At 36.2% G+C, this 8,299-nt stretch overlaps 1 non-coding gene across 1 annotated transcript; it reads right to left on the minus strand.

Annotated features, from left to right (window-relative positions):
- Positions 1–7,653: 7,653 nt before the first annotated feature.
- On the minus strand, positions 7,654–7,725 carry TRNAP-CGG (transfer RNA proline (anticodon CGG)). The gene has a single exon. It is a non-coding gene; the product is annotated as a tRNA-Pro (tRNA).
- Between the last annotated feature and the right edge of the window lie 574 nt (positions 7,726–8,299).

The following is an 8,299-nucleotide window of genomic DNA, read 5'->3' on the forward strand; positions in this document are numbered from 1 at the left end:
GATTGTAATTGATTGAGATTGAGTCTTACGTACAAGTCCTAAAATTCTAAATAACCATATACAAGTAACCTAAGCGAGAGGTAGTTGAAATATATTACTAACTTACAAATGATCCTAAAAGAAACTAGGAATTAATTGAGAATAAAACTTAATAACAACTAGAAAGATAAGTAATAAAGTTGTGAATGACAAGTTAGCTATGAGTAAATTAATTACTCATCAAGATTATTTTAATTTTTTTGGCCAAATAAGAAGTTGCAAGCCAATCGAGGACGAGACCAGCAGGTTGAGACAACAAGGAATCCTTTTCTGAGTCGGTTTTAAGTACATGTGCTTTTGTTGTTGAAAACTTACTTTGAATATTTTGTGTTGTAAAGTATACTTGATTCACATGTTTTACTTGTCATGTATGAAATTTTTTGTTTTATGACCGATTTTCGAAGCAAAATATCTATGTTAGTGGCAACTCATGTGAATCGAGCAGTCGATGAACAGGTGTTATAGAAGTATTGCTCGAGAACTATGCGGTAACAGCGGGGATCGTCCCAAGGCATCACGTCGTGTCTGTTTATTTTGAATTTCTACATTTAGTTTTTAATTGTTTGTTGACTATTGGTCAAGGTAAGAAGCGCTACTCGAGAACTATGTGGTCACAGAGGGTGTCGTCGCAGGGAATCCAGTCGTCTGTTTATTTTAAATTTCTACATTTCTTTTTGAGTTGTTTGTTGGTGGTCGGTTGAGGTAAGAAGCTGCAACACCCCAAAAATAAAGCAAAGCCACCCATGTAAGACCCAAAGGATCCAATAAAAAAGTTAAGAGGATTAAGCAAGGAAGGGTCTTTAGCAAGTAATTTCTATACCCTAACGAGTAACTGTAAGGAATAAGGCCTTTGGAAAAGTATTGAGAATGAAAGCCTAAGCGAAAGGACGAAAAGGTCACTTTCCAATTTTTAAGAAATTTTTTGGATATTTAATTCCTTATCTAAGGGAATTTCAAGATGCTCAAGGACCCAAAAATGACCAACAAGAGATGAATAAAAGTTTAGGAAAATTATGAATTTTTCGGGAAAAATAATAATAAAAAATTTTGAAAGTGGCAAATTACCAAATTACCCTGATGATATGGATAATTACGAAAGAGCCATTCTGCTAAAAATAAAAACCTCTGCATGTGACCATCTGCACATAGACCTTCGAATCTGAAAATCGTGTCGTTGGATTTTCCCCAAATTTGGATACAATCTAGAACATTCAAAGATCATCAAATCCAACAGTCGAAATTCAAACTCATAGTTGGTAGCTCGCTGATCGGAGAGGATATTTCCGACGAATTATCCAGAAAATCCCAAATCACGACGATTCTGGAGATCTCAATGTCGGTGGAAGCTTCCCCTATAAAGTCTGAAGTTGGGGCAAAGTTTTAAGACAAGAATCGAGTGATGAGAATTCCTAAAACTCAAGTTTGAAGCTCTTAAATTATGGGTTTTTCTTTCTCGAATTTCTTCCAAATTCGAGGGCTATGGTTAATCATTTTCCTTCCTACCAACTCTTACATATTTCATATGGGATTTACAACAAGTTTCGTGAAGGAATCAGGCACTGAAAAGTTTTATAATTGGCTGCCCAACAAAAGGTTTCTAGATATACTCCGGCGAGAAACATGTTTTCCGATGAATTTTGGAAGGTTATAACTTGTGCTACAGACCACAAAAAGGTATGAACTTGGTCTCTACTTCTTGCTTGAAACTTCATCTAAAGATTTCGTGGAGCAATAGAATACATTAGATGCCTATATATAGCTGTAAAAAGGTAAAACCAGAGTGGTCTGATAAGAAAAAATCGAGATTTTTCTAGCTACCAATGAAGAAGATGAAGTCCAAAGTCAAAGGTCAAACTTTGACCAATAAAAGTCAAAGATAGGTATATGTTGACCTTCCCTCGTTTTTCGCAATTTTAACCTTCTTCCTGACCAGTTCTCACGAAAATCTTTATGGTTCTAGAAACTAGACAAACTAAGGAGTCTGTGGAAGGAAATTTTAGATAATTCGGATACTGGAAGCTCATGAATGGAAATCCCAAATGTCGACAACGAGGTAAGTAGTGACCTTGGACGTTTTGTTAAAACATACTTGTAGGAATCCATTGGATTTTCCATATGAACCCTAAAATAAGTATGAATTTAGGATATATGAAAGAAAAACAAAAAGAACTTTGAGTTAAGGCCCTGAACTGATCAAAATGCTCAGGATTTAAGTAACGTTAAAATAACCCACTAAATGAACTCCTAGGACAACTTATGAAAATTTGAAAGCTATTGGAACACGTTAAGTAGCAAAACCAAGAATTATGGGTAAAATGACCAAAATGCCCCTAGGACGACTTATGAAAATCCAAGGTCTATACGTGCTCCAAATGGTTTCGTACTTCTTATAAGGTCTATTATGAAGAACATGAAGATATGTTTGTGGTTTCAAGTTGATTGGAGCAAGTATGGAACCTAAACCAAGTTAGGACCCAAGAAACACCTAAAGGAAACACCACAAGAATCAAGACTCTTCTAGAACCCTCTAAAGAACTCCTTAGGAATTTATGACATTCTAGAACAACTCATGCTAAGATGGGTTCATATGGTTACAAATGCATGTTACAACTTATAACTCAAGGAATTACGAACCTTAGAAACTTACAAGATTGAGAACAAAGAACAATACCACACAAGTTTTACAACTACCCAAGTAAGAAGACGCCAGGTACCACTCAAGGATAAGGGACCTATGACCTCCCACCACGCAATGCTTTTGGAGGTCCAAGATTTCTTCTTCTAGGTGGGATGCCCTGCACCATGTTTCCTTTGCAGAATATCATGATTGGCCTCATTTCTCTCACCTAGAAGAGCCCTGAACCGTGTTATGGGTACCCAAAAGATTTGCAGGATGCCATGTTCATGTATGCATCGACCACATGACCTTTATGGTTTTTCATGGGGAGTAGTCTAGGGCCATGATGGAACAAGAAGATAGTAAGTCACCCTAGCCAAGAATCAACTCCTAAGACCTCCCAAGGTACAACGTGCTCATGACTTAGACTACGCTGCTTGGAACACATGAAGCCTTTAGCGTAAGGTTTCAGACTGTATCATAGGGCAAGCCCTTGATGCAGGATTAGACTACATCTCTTGGAACTTAAGAAGTCTTGGATGTTGGTTTTCAGACTATGCCGCTTGGAATGCATGAAGCCTTGGGCATAGGTTAGCAGACGGTATCGGAGGGCAAGCCCTAAGATGCGGGTTAAGACTACGTCGATTGGAACTCATGAAGCCATGAACATAGGTTAAGATTGTATCGAGGAACTGGTGAAGCTTTGGACACAGGATTGTTAGGTGAATAGCTAGTGCCATAGGCAAACCTAGGGGGAGTGTCTTTGAGAACAAATCAAGAACAGAACAAGAACAAAGAAAGTATCAAGAACAAGAGAAAGATCAAGGTCTAGCACATGGATCAAGAACCAAGTTCTAAGGACAAGAACCAAGAACCAAGAACCATGTACTAAAGCCCTTAAAGGATAACCAACGTTTCATAATCCAGGGACCAATGTCCTCAGGATAATCAAGATAAGAACCCAAACTCAAGAACAAGAATTGGAGAACTTAAGTACTTACAACAATAACAAGAACAAGATAACAACAAAGAATGTGGTACCCTAGAATATTAAGGACATGATTAAGAGCCTACAAGTAGGCTACTTACAAAGTCTTTGTCTCATTCTTTATTCTCCATTTGTTTTAGGTAATAAGGAGTTGGTCGAGGTCGGGAGCGGACTCTGAAGCAGGTGCCACAGGCAAACCTCACTCGTTGTCCTCAACCCATTTGTTTTAAAACGTTTTGTGCCCGTTCCTTATTTTATGTTTTAACTAGTATGTTGTGTTTTAAATACTTATGTATAAACTTTATTTTGATATTATGTGAATATAAGTTTTTAAATTCTTTTGTTTATTTCACGAAAAAAATTTCCATCTTTTAGAACCATTGCGATAGCCCGATCCTTACAGAGTGGTATCAGAGCCCAAGGTTTCTCTATGGCCTAGCTTAGGAGGACTCCCTACTAGACCAAGTAAGTATACCATTAAACTCTTAACTAGCAATTTGACAAACTAATCGTTTAATTAAACTAGCAATTTGACAGAGTGAGAGTATAAGATTACATATCGTTTTTAGTGTTTGTAATGGTTTCTAAAACACTCTAAATACTAATACTTGTGTGTGTTTTGTATGCCTACTCCAAGTACAATTTATTAAGTTAAACACTTGTGTTAAGGACTCTCAAATGTGTATTAAGAACAAGTATCAAAGAAACCAAGAATGAACAAAAGAAAACTTACCCTTATAGTTAATATAAAGGTTTCAAAAGTGGGATTTGAACCCACACCCACTCACGAGGACTAGAACTTGAGTATGGGACCTTAGACCACTCAACCATCCTAACTATTTATTTTGGGATCTAACATTGGTTAGAGAGGGGAATGAAGCATTCCTTATAAGGATGTGGAAAACTCTCCCTAATAGACGCGTTTTAAAACTTTTAGACATACAACGATAAGTAACAGAAAAAAAAAAAATTAATATTTGCTAACAATTGGAGAGGGGAACCAAGCATTTTCTTTAAGGTTGTAGATACCTCATCTTAGTAGACATATTTTAAAATTGTGAGGCTGATGGTGATACGTAATTAGCCAAAGTAGACAATATCTGATAGAGGTGGGCTTGGTTTGTAACAAATTGTATTAGAGCTAGTTATTGGATGGTGTGCCAACGAGATTACTGGGAACACAAGGGGGTGGATTGTGAAATACCACATCGGTTGGGGAGGGGATGAAACAATTCTTATAAGCATGTGGAAATCTCTCACTATTAGACGCGTTTTAAAACCGTGCGGTTGACGACAATATGTAACGAGCCAAAGTAGACAATATCTAGGCTAATACTCATAATTTTTTGGAATAGTTCAGTTGGTTAGAGCGTATGATTGTTAACGATAAGGTTGGGGAGGTTCAAGCTCTCTTTTTAGCAATGGGAATGAATCATTCCATTTTAGTATGTGGAAAAATTTAACCCTTCAACCAAAATGTATGTGGAAAAATTTAACCCATCAACCAAAATGGACAATGTCATATAATTATGGAGGTTCATGATTCCTAACATTGTTACATAGTCTTAATCTAGCATCCTTAATAATAATGTTGAGTTATTTTTAAGGGGTACCTTCGATACAAAAACATAATGTAAAAAATATTTTCGCATAAAGCAGTTACATCATGCATATTCTAATGACTCTAGGTCCCTAGAAAACTAGGGTCATTACATATAATCTACACCTAAACTTTCTATAACATAGAGAAAAACCCGTGGCAACTTGCTCGACCAAGGATTCGATTACCGCCTACAAGTGATTACTTATTTAGTTGCACTATATATTACTTTTCCTTTTTGGGGGATCACTAATTGTTACTTAAGGTCATAGAGGAGGGTCGTCTCGAGCCTTCAGTTCTATTTGTTACGAGTTGTTGTCCTTAGTTTTCAAATCTCGTTCCAATTTTTATCAATTTTTTTTTTGTCACGCAAGTTTTATGTGTTACGAGTAGTTGTCCTTATTTTTCGAATCACGTAACAATTTTTATCAATTTTTTTCTTTGTCACTACGTGTCATGAAAAATTATTTGAAGCCTTGAAAATTGAGTTATTATAGTTGTGCTTTGAAGTTTTTAAAATTAAGTTATTACCGTTGTGCCCTATTTAGCTTATCTAAGCTATTCCCGGCCATTGGTGCCATGCAGTTTAACTCTTCTAGGCATTTCAGAAATCAGGTAATTTAGTTATGCTCTTAACATTTCCCCTACTATCGATTCAAGTTGCAATAGGTGAGTTGGTGAATATGCACTATATGACTATAGGACATATGACTCCTGAAAGATCAGATGACTGGTGACTTGCCACTTGAGAATAGTTGGCGAATATCAAACAAGAAGACCAAAACCTACGAAAGAAAAAAACATTAAAAAATTAAAAAAAATTAAAAAACAAAAGCTTGGAGAACTGGGTTGATGATTAGGGTTGCTAATCAATTTGGTATGAGAGCCAAGGTTGCATGTATGTGGACTATTCTAGAATTGATTTTATCTCTAGTTGATTCGTTTATATTTTTCTTTTCTTCAAATCTGTCAATTATTTCTTACTGCCATTTCCATCCTCTTCATCATCTTTTGACCTTGTTTTTCTTTTCTTTTTGAAGATCAAATTTAGGAGTTGAAAAAAAAAAAAAAAAAAAAAAAAGAAATCCTTATCATATTTGTTCATTATAAATTGTCCTTCCCATTTATTTTAGACCATTTATATCTTTATTTCTATATGGGCTATCAGATTTTAGACATTTATATCTTTATTTCTATAAATGGTCCTTACCAGAATTAGATGGGCTAAAATGCTCCAAAATATTCTATAAGGGATGTGACTAGTTGTGAATTCTTCCTACCCTGGTCATATGCTATCAAAGTCGTTGTTGCTTATTCGCTTTTAGCTTAAACATTGCTTTCTTTAAACGTTTTTTTCAATGTATTTCCTTTCTCATGTTTTCTAAAATACTTCTCTCCAATGCGATCCGAGGCTCGAGCATACGCTGCTATTGTCCACACAATCGAAAAGGGCTAAAATGCTCCAAAATATTCTATAGGGGATGTGACTAGTTGTGAATTCTTCCTACCCTGGTCATATGCTATCAAAGTCGTTGTTGCTTATTCGCTTATAACATTGCTTAAACGTTTTTTTCAATGTATTTCCTTTCTCATGTTTTCTAAAATACTTCTCTCCAATGCGATCCGAGGCTCGAGCATACGCTGCTATTGTCCACACAATCGAAAAGGGCTAAAATGCTCCAAAATATTCTATAGGGGATGTGACTAGTTGTGAATTCTTCCTACCCTGGTCATATGCTATCAAAGTCGTTGTTGCTTATTCGCTTATAACATTGCTTTAACTTTATTTCAATGTATTTTCTTTCTCATGTTTTCTAAAATACTTCTCTCCAATGTGATCCGAGGCTCGAGCATACGCTGCTATTGTCCACACAATCGAAATTTTGCTCGGCTGACTTGTTCGCTAGTTTAGAACAAATGTTGCACAATCGTTGTCCCGTTACCGCAATAGTGCGATTGTAGCTCCTAACATGCGGGCAGCACGTGTGGAGTGGTGTGGCTAGGAATAACGGGCCATGGCTTGCGTCAGTTTGCGCCATGAAAGGTTTCTTGACCACAAATGGACTTTGGGCTAGTGGGTCTCGAATCTAAGTTCACACCCAACCCAAAATTGAACACGTGGGTTCCTTACCTTACCTGACTTGCATCTTCCCACATAGGATTGTGTGCAAAGATAACAGAGATGACACATATCTTGCAGCTTCATTGATATAGTTGTGGAGGGGCATTTCGAGAACCTCTTGCACCGGAAGCGAGAATCATACCACTAGAACAAATGCCCTGGTAGTAGAACTAGGATTGTGTTCCTATGTAAAATTAGGATTGCACAAATTGCAAAGAATCGACACCAACACGTTGACCCATATATGAAATTCTATTATCTTGCAGCTTCATTGATATAGTTGTGGAGGGGCATTTCGAGAATCGAACTCGAGACCTCTCGCACCCGAAGCGAGAATCATACCACTAGACCAAATGCCCTTGTTGTAGAACTAGGATTGTGTTCCTATGTAAAACTAGGATTGCAAATTGCAAAGAATCGACACAACACGTTGACCCGTATATGAAATTCTATTATCTTGCAGCTTCATTGATATAGTTGTACATAAGAATCGACGCAACACGTTGACCCACAAATATCTAAATGGTCTAAAGGGTAGGAAGAATTTATATCTTTATCTTTATTTTAGACCATCTATTTTGGAGCATTTATATCAAATAACCGTCTATTCACATTCTTTCTTATTCCATCTAAATCTGGAATATTTGTGTTTGATATTTTTTTTTCTCATCATTTAGACTTGAAGATAACTTCTAAATTTTACAGTATTTTATAAGAAGGAAAGTTAGTTGTTCTCAAATCTACACCACCATTATCTTTGGAATTCTTTTTTCTTCAATCTGCAATTCAATCCAAAAATATATTTGTGCCCTTCTTTCTTTGTTTATTTATTTTTTTTTATTTTGCTATTATTCATAATTAACCTATCTTGATTTCATTGAATAGCTTACTATTATCAGACTTGTTTTATCCATGTATTAGCATACCTTGATC

This window comes from Cucurbita pepo, chromosome 16, assembly GCF_057944985.1.
Source record: "Cucurbita pepo subsp. pepo isolate OVF chromosome 16, ASM5794498v1, whole genome shotgun sequence".
Lineage (NCBI taxonomy): Eukaryota > Viridiplantae > Streptophyta > Magnoliopsida > Cucurbitales > Cucurbitaceae > Cucurbita > Cucurbita pepo.